The sequence below is a fragment of the Schistocerca piceifrons genome, chromosome 1, assembly GCF_021461385.2.
Source record: "Schistocerca piceifrons isolate TAMUIC-IGC-003096 chromosome 1, iqSchPice1.1, whole genome shotgun sequence".
NCBI classification, from domain to species: Eukaryota; Metazoa; Arthropoda; class Insecta; order Orthoptera; family Acrididae; genus Schistocerca; species Schistocerca piceifrons.
This window is the reverse complement of record NC_060138.1, coordinates 417,189,341-417,195,558: the sequence shown is the minus strand read 5'-3', so window position 1 is coordinate 417,195,558 and position 6,218 is coordinate 417,189,341.

The window sequence follows — 6,218 nt, the reverse complement described above, 5'->3', positions numbered from 1 at the left end:
GGGCAGCTGTACCTGTACACGCCATCCAAGCTCTGTTTGACTAAATTCCTAGGCGTATCAAGGCCGTTATTACGGCCAGAGGTGGTTGTTCTGGGTACTGATTTCTCAGGATCTATGCACCCAAATTGCGTGAAAATGTTATCACATGTCAGTTCTACTATAATATATGTGTCCAATGAATGCCCGTTTATCATCTGCACTTCTTCTTGGTGTAGCAATTTTAATCTCCAGTAGTGTAGTACAATGTGCAGATCGATTCTTAAATGCAAAAAATAACTGCAGATAGTTTTTAAACACACACACACACACACACACACACACACACACACACACACACACACACACACATAGGGGCACGCACACTCACACACAAATACAGTAGGAAAATAGTTAAAACAAAAGAAGGAAGGCATTTAGACCCATACAGCCCACTGTACTGGCTGAATCATATGCCTTAACTCTGCGGAAAACTGTCTCTTTTTATGTAACACAATACAAACACAATATCTGTGGATTGAACCTCAGCTGAGAGATAAAGGGTGACTCACAGGAGACGAATGGTTTTTAAATACAGAATACTCCAGTTTTAAAATTAATATATATTTGTTGACATTACATCAAAGCTCATTATTTGCCATTTAATGTAGGCCAGACTTATTTGTGAGTAATAATGTCGGTGAGGTGCTGTCCATCATTCTGAATGCACGATTCAGGTCTCTCCCCCAAATCCTCCATGAAAATACAAAAGTCTCTACAGGGATGGCAGCAATTCCTTGAATGATTGAACTCTTCAATTGATCCAGATTGCGCGGTTTGTTGTTAAGTCACTGCTCTTGAGAACGCCACAGAAAAAAATCACATACTAATAAGTCTGGCGAACCGGTAAGCCAAGGAACTTCGTCAAACTTGAGATAATCGATACAGGAGACATACGTCGAAGAAGCATTCACGGTGTGTTATATAGCGCCATCCTGCTGGAACCAAACATGTTTGAAAGGGATGCTTCGTCTTCTCATTTCTGGTTTCAAGAACGTTTCAAGAATATTAATGTATCGAGGTGAATTAACATTGACTGTGACCCCGTTTTCTCCGAAAAAACGCGGCTAAATAACGCCGGAAGAATCAAGGGCACACCAGACTGAGACTTTTGCAGAGGATAAATGGACGCTGGTGAATAAGGTGTGGATGCTGCAGAGCCAGATACCGCCGGTTTTGTTTATTGATGGCCGTTTTTAAATGAGAATGAGCTCCGTCGCTCATCAATAAAATCACATTATCATTCAAAATCACTTACTTTCTACAGGCAAAGTCTGCATGGACAGCAAAAGCAATTGACTTAAATGGTTGCACAACGATAACTTTGTACGGATAAAATTTTAATACATTCAAAATTCGTCTAAACTATTCACGACTGATTGCTAGCTCACTAACATGCAGCCTAGCTGACCATGGAAGACGTCGTGGTATCCTGACCTTCATTGCTTACATATTCCGCCCTCACAACCATATTCCGCGCATCAAGACGCTTCATTCGAACCCAAACTCGATAAGATAAAGTCAATGTTGTATGAATTCATGTAAATGATACGCAAATAACTAGTAAATCGCAAGTGCGCACCGAGATTGAAATACTCGAGACTGGCATACACACACACATTCAAGACACGACGGTCACAGGGGCTTTTAGTTCGGGAAGGCAAACTGCATGCTGGGGGGGGGGCTGGTCCCTTCAGAGGACAAGTTAACCTATCTATGTCGGCCAGCGACCGCCCATAGAGCAGACAACGTTTGCCTGAGTGAAAGGAAGAACGACCCTGTGTTCGGCTTAAAAGAAAATTCCGCTACATTGTGTGGGAGCGCCTAGCCTACGCATTCTTTACAAACAGCACGCAGTTTCAGAGGTTTTCACTGGGAGACAGCAAACGCCAAACGCCAAAATTACAGATTTCCAGATTGGTCGCCTTAAACGAAACGTCATTCTCCCGTTTTAGAAGAGCAATGCTGATTGACAGACGATATTCCTGACGCCTTGAGGTGAAGTAGTAATGGAAGAGACCGAAAGATATACCCCTTCACGTCTGGCGTGGAGAGGGGCCGTTCCGTTGTCGCTCTTGGAGCGAGAACACGTAACGAGAGCGTGTGCGCTCATACGTGTACTCAAAGAGCAAGGAACAAGTCTCTCCTCAGTACTTCACTGGAAGAGCACCTCTGTCGAGAGCAATTCGGAGTGCGACTCTATATTCAGTCCTTGCGATTAAGCGTTGTTCACTGAGTTGGCCACCACACTTATTGTGTAGTGTGAACGGACAGAGTTGTAGTTAAACGCCTGCGAGCGAATTTTTGAGTGGCATCGCGGTGGACTGGTTATCTGACCGGTGAACCAAGCCAATAGTTAGACTAGGGGCGAATAGGAGTCCTTGGCTTCATCAAGGTGTAGGGAGAGTTTGATTGGCGAAGGTCAATCCAGATAGAACGAGAGTTATCTTTCTTGTTAGCAGCGAGCGGCGCAGACAGCAGTCATCGCAGCTTAAGGTATTGTGCGCTCCTGCTCTTGCGAGCCCCATATTTCCTCCACAACAGTACACTTCACTGCATTTCACATGCGACAGCCTCGATCATACCTAGCAACATTCTAACAGATAATTATTCGAGTTGAGTAGGCGCGGCTCTCAGCCATTCTGCCAAGTCAATAACAATCTTAAACTTTGTATAGAAATTTCATTAGCGAATCCTATCCTTAAGATGTAACTTCACATTCCGAAAAGAACCCAGAAATAACTTGTTCAGTTCATAACTAAAAGTGCCATTGTGATTTCTCAGAATTTTTGCAAAATAAATAATAATTTTCGTTAGTTTCATGTTTTTCTTACACTAACTAGCACTACTCAAGTACCCAAGTATTCCACTAGTTACGTAAGAAATTTTGTGAATTTTTGTGTCATTTCCTTACAGCGGACGACTCCAGAAGATATTTATTGCTGAAAGTTTTTCAAGCATTTCTCTTTAGAGCGTTAGGAACGTCTGTCTGACTTCTGTAGCAGTGTGGGGGTGGAAACTGCATCTTGCAGGAGCCACAGGGTAAAGGGTACATCTCAGATTAATCCGTCGCGCAGAATGACAATAACACTCACACGCTCACAATCGTCCTGGGCTTCTGACTATCGCTTCCCTTATCCTAGCAGAGCTTTCTGGCGTCGTTACACTGCATCTCCGGCCTGTACTCTCCTTATCCATCATGTTCCCAGTTGATCTTAAGGGTCCCACCCATTTGAGGATTGTGTTACGGCTCGGAACAACTCCGTGTCGACAGGGATTTAATTGCACACGAAACGCTCGCTGCATAGCTATAAAAGACTCACCACTTCTAACGCAGGTTTCATAGATTAACAAACGGTGTTGCAAGTGCCACTGCGACATTATGAATTAAATAGCGAGGTGTGTGGAGAAGAACTACCCCACCACGATTTTTTTCCGCCACCGTACCCTCAGTACTTTGCAGTTGAAAATCGCCCGTCTTCCGTGTGTCACCCCGTTTTCTGACCAAGTTCTCGAAATCTCTGACCGAATACTTTAAGCTACTGTGTTTTTGTACATATCTGTGAGCAACGGAACACTAAAATAACGGAATTGTTGGTAATTCACTGACGCTGCTCCTACATCATTTACTATCCTTCTGGAGTAGTTTGTAGCTTCCTTTCTTGAGTTATTCCTTCAATAAAATTAATTAAAGGTGATAGATTAACTGGTTTATTCTTTTCCGTCCTGTTGGTAGCACAGCACTTTTTCATCTATTCTTCTCAGAACTTCTTCGTTTGTGGGTTTTGTTGTCCACGAGTTTTCCATTCTCTTGCAGTATCACATTTCAAATGAACACAGACGTTTCTCACCGGCCGGTGTGACCGAGCGGTTCTAGGCGCTACAGTCTGGAACCGCGCGACCGCTACGGTCGCAGGTTCGAATCCTGCCTCGGGCATGGATGTCCTTAGGTTAGTTAGGTTTAAGCAGTTCTACGTTCTAGGGGACTGATGACCTCAGAAGTTAAGTCCCATAGTGCTCAGAGCCATTTGAACTGTTTGAACAGACGTCTCTCGTCGTACGCATCAACAGTCTAGCTCTTCCAGCCGTACAAGGCTTGCACACAAAGCTCTTAAGAAATCCTCTTTTTTGTCTCTACATTTAGTTTCCATGATGTAAGCAGCAACTTTTCCTTGTAACAGGCTGCCTTCACCTGTGAAATGCTGCTATTTATGTCGACTAAGCTTTTGCCATTTAAGGCTATTTTACTTCCTAAGTTGTCTGAATGATATATCATTAACTCTGGAATCTACTGCGATATGTTGGCGGTTGAAAATCAGACTTACGGTCTTCTTTAATTTAAATTTCATGTCATATTACACTTTCAGTATCTTGTTCATTCTTGCTATTTCGTTTTCTCTTGCTACCGTTTCTTGCAATTTTTATTCCAAAAGCGAAGACAGCGTATGGTGAAACAAGCGCTTTATCATTTGAGAGGTACAGAGGCGAGTGGGTGTGCAACGACTGTACCACAGTTTACTGCTACCAGCGCCACGTCACCATACTGCGACAGTGCGTAGCATACAAGTAGTGCGCCATAATTTAAGAATGAAATTAAAGAAGCTTTTGCAAACTTTGTAACATATGCTTCAGTGCATTAATGTTTAAATTGTAAAATCTCAGAGTGATCACATTAATATATTTCACTAAATACACCATTTTAAGAAAAAAATAAGTGGTGCTAAATAATAAAGATAGAAAGCCAAAAATTGGTCAGGATGTGAGAATGTATGTCATAATCAGCTGTTACTAGTTTTAACTTGACCAGAACAAAATTTTGGTCAAAATCGGATTTTTTAAGAAAAATTTAAGGCGCTGAATATTAAATTGAGAAATATGAAAATTTGTATGAAGCTTCAGTAACAAAGTAACTGTGTGACCCCATTAAGCTACCTCTAATAGCTTTCTAGTAATTTACCGAAAACTAAATTTGAAACAAAAACGTCCTTATTTGTAGTAGATTAAATATCCTTTATATCGATAGAAAGCTTTCATTATAGTACCTGATGAAACGCATTAAGTAATAGAGCTATAATAAATTTCAAGACTTTGATGTAAATAACAATAGAACGTCTGTTCAGCTGTGTGAGTGAATTTGTAAGGGACCAAACTGCTGAAGTCATCGGTCCCTAGACATACACACTAATTAAACTAACTTATGCTAAGAACACACACACACACACACACACACACACACACACGCGCGCGCATGCCGAAGGGAGGACTCGAACTTCCGGCAGGAGGGGCCTCGCAGTCCGTCACACGGGGCCTCTAACCCAGCGGCCACTCCCCGCGGCAAATAAAAGGTCTCTCAAAGTTGTAGTTCAGAGATCATGTTCTACTGTCAGTTCTATTCTAAAAATTCTAGACGGCAAAGTTTAAATGCAGGCAAGCTAAATCTTTTTCTGAGATTATAGCCAACTTGATTCTCTTCATACAAAAATTACGAAGATTCTAAATTAATACACAACAGTGTTATAAAATATGATGTGACCAAGAAAGCGGCCACTTAGAGGCTATTACCAGGGTATAGAGCGGATGGCAGCAGACGTTCCCTTCGTTCGCCCGCTGCGCCCATATATAAATACGGACTGAGAGGCAACGACTGGACTTTATTTCGCACCCAGCTATCGATGGGTCCGCGTCAGTCAAACGCCGGCTTACGCGCTGCCTCGGGTGACGTCACAGACAGACTGCAACTGAACGCATGTTTTCGGTACAAATAGGAAGTGAACACGCGAGGACTGTACACTGTTCTGGATCGCGTGGATTTCGCGGAAGTAACTGTTTGCTTGCCGCCCGTACACCAAAACCGCGTGGCAAATGGTGACATTATTTTCCACACTTTTGGCGAGCGATTAACTTAGATTATTAGAATTCAGGACGAAAGACCAGTTGTTGGGAACTCACCGCAGAGGTCACCTCTGAACTTGTCATTGTGGTTTTTATGAGAGAGACATTATTAAAATTGGTATTGTTATTGTTATTGGTTCAAATGGCACTGAGCACTATGGGACTTAACATCTGAGGTCGTCAGTCCCATAGACTTAGAACTACTTAAACCTGACTAACATAAGAACAGCACACACATCCATGCCCGAGGCACGATTCGAACTTGTGACCGTAGCAGCAGCGCAATTCCG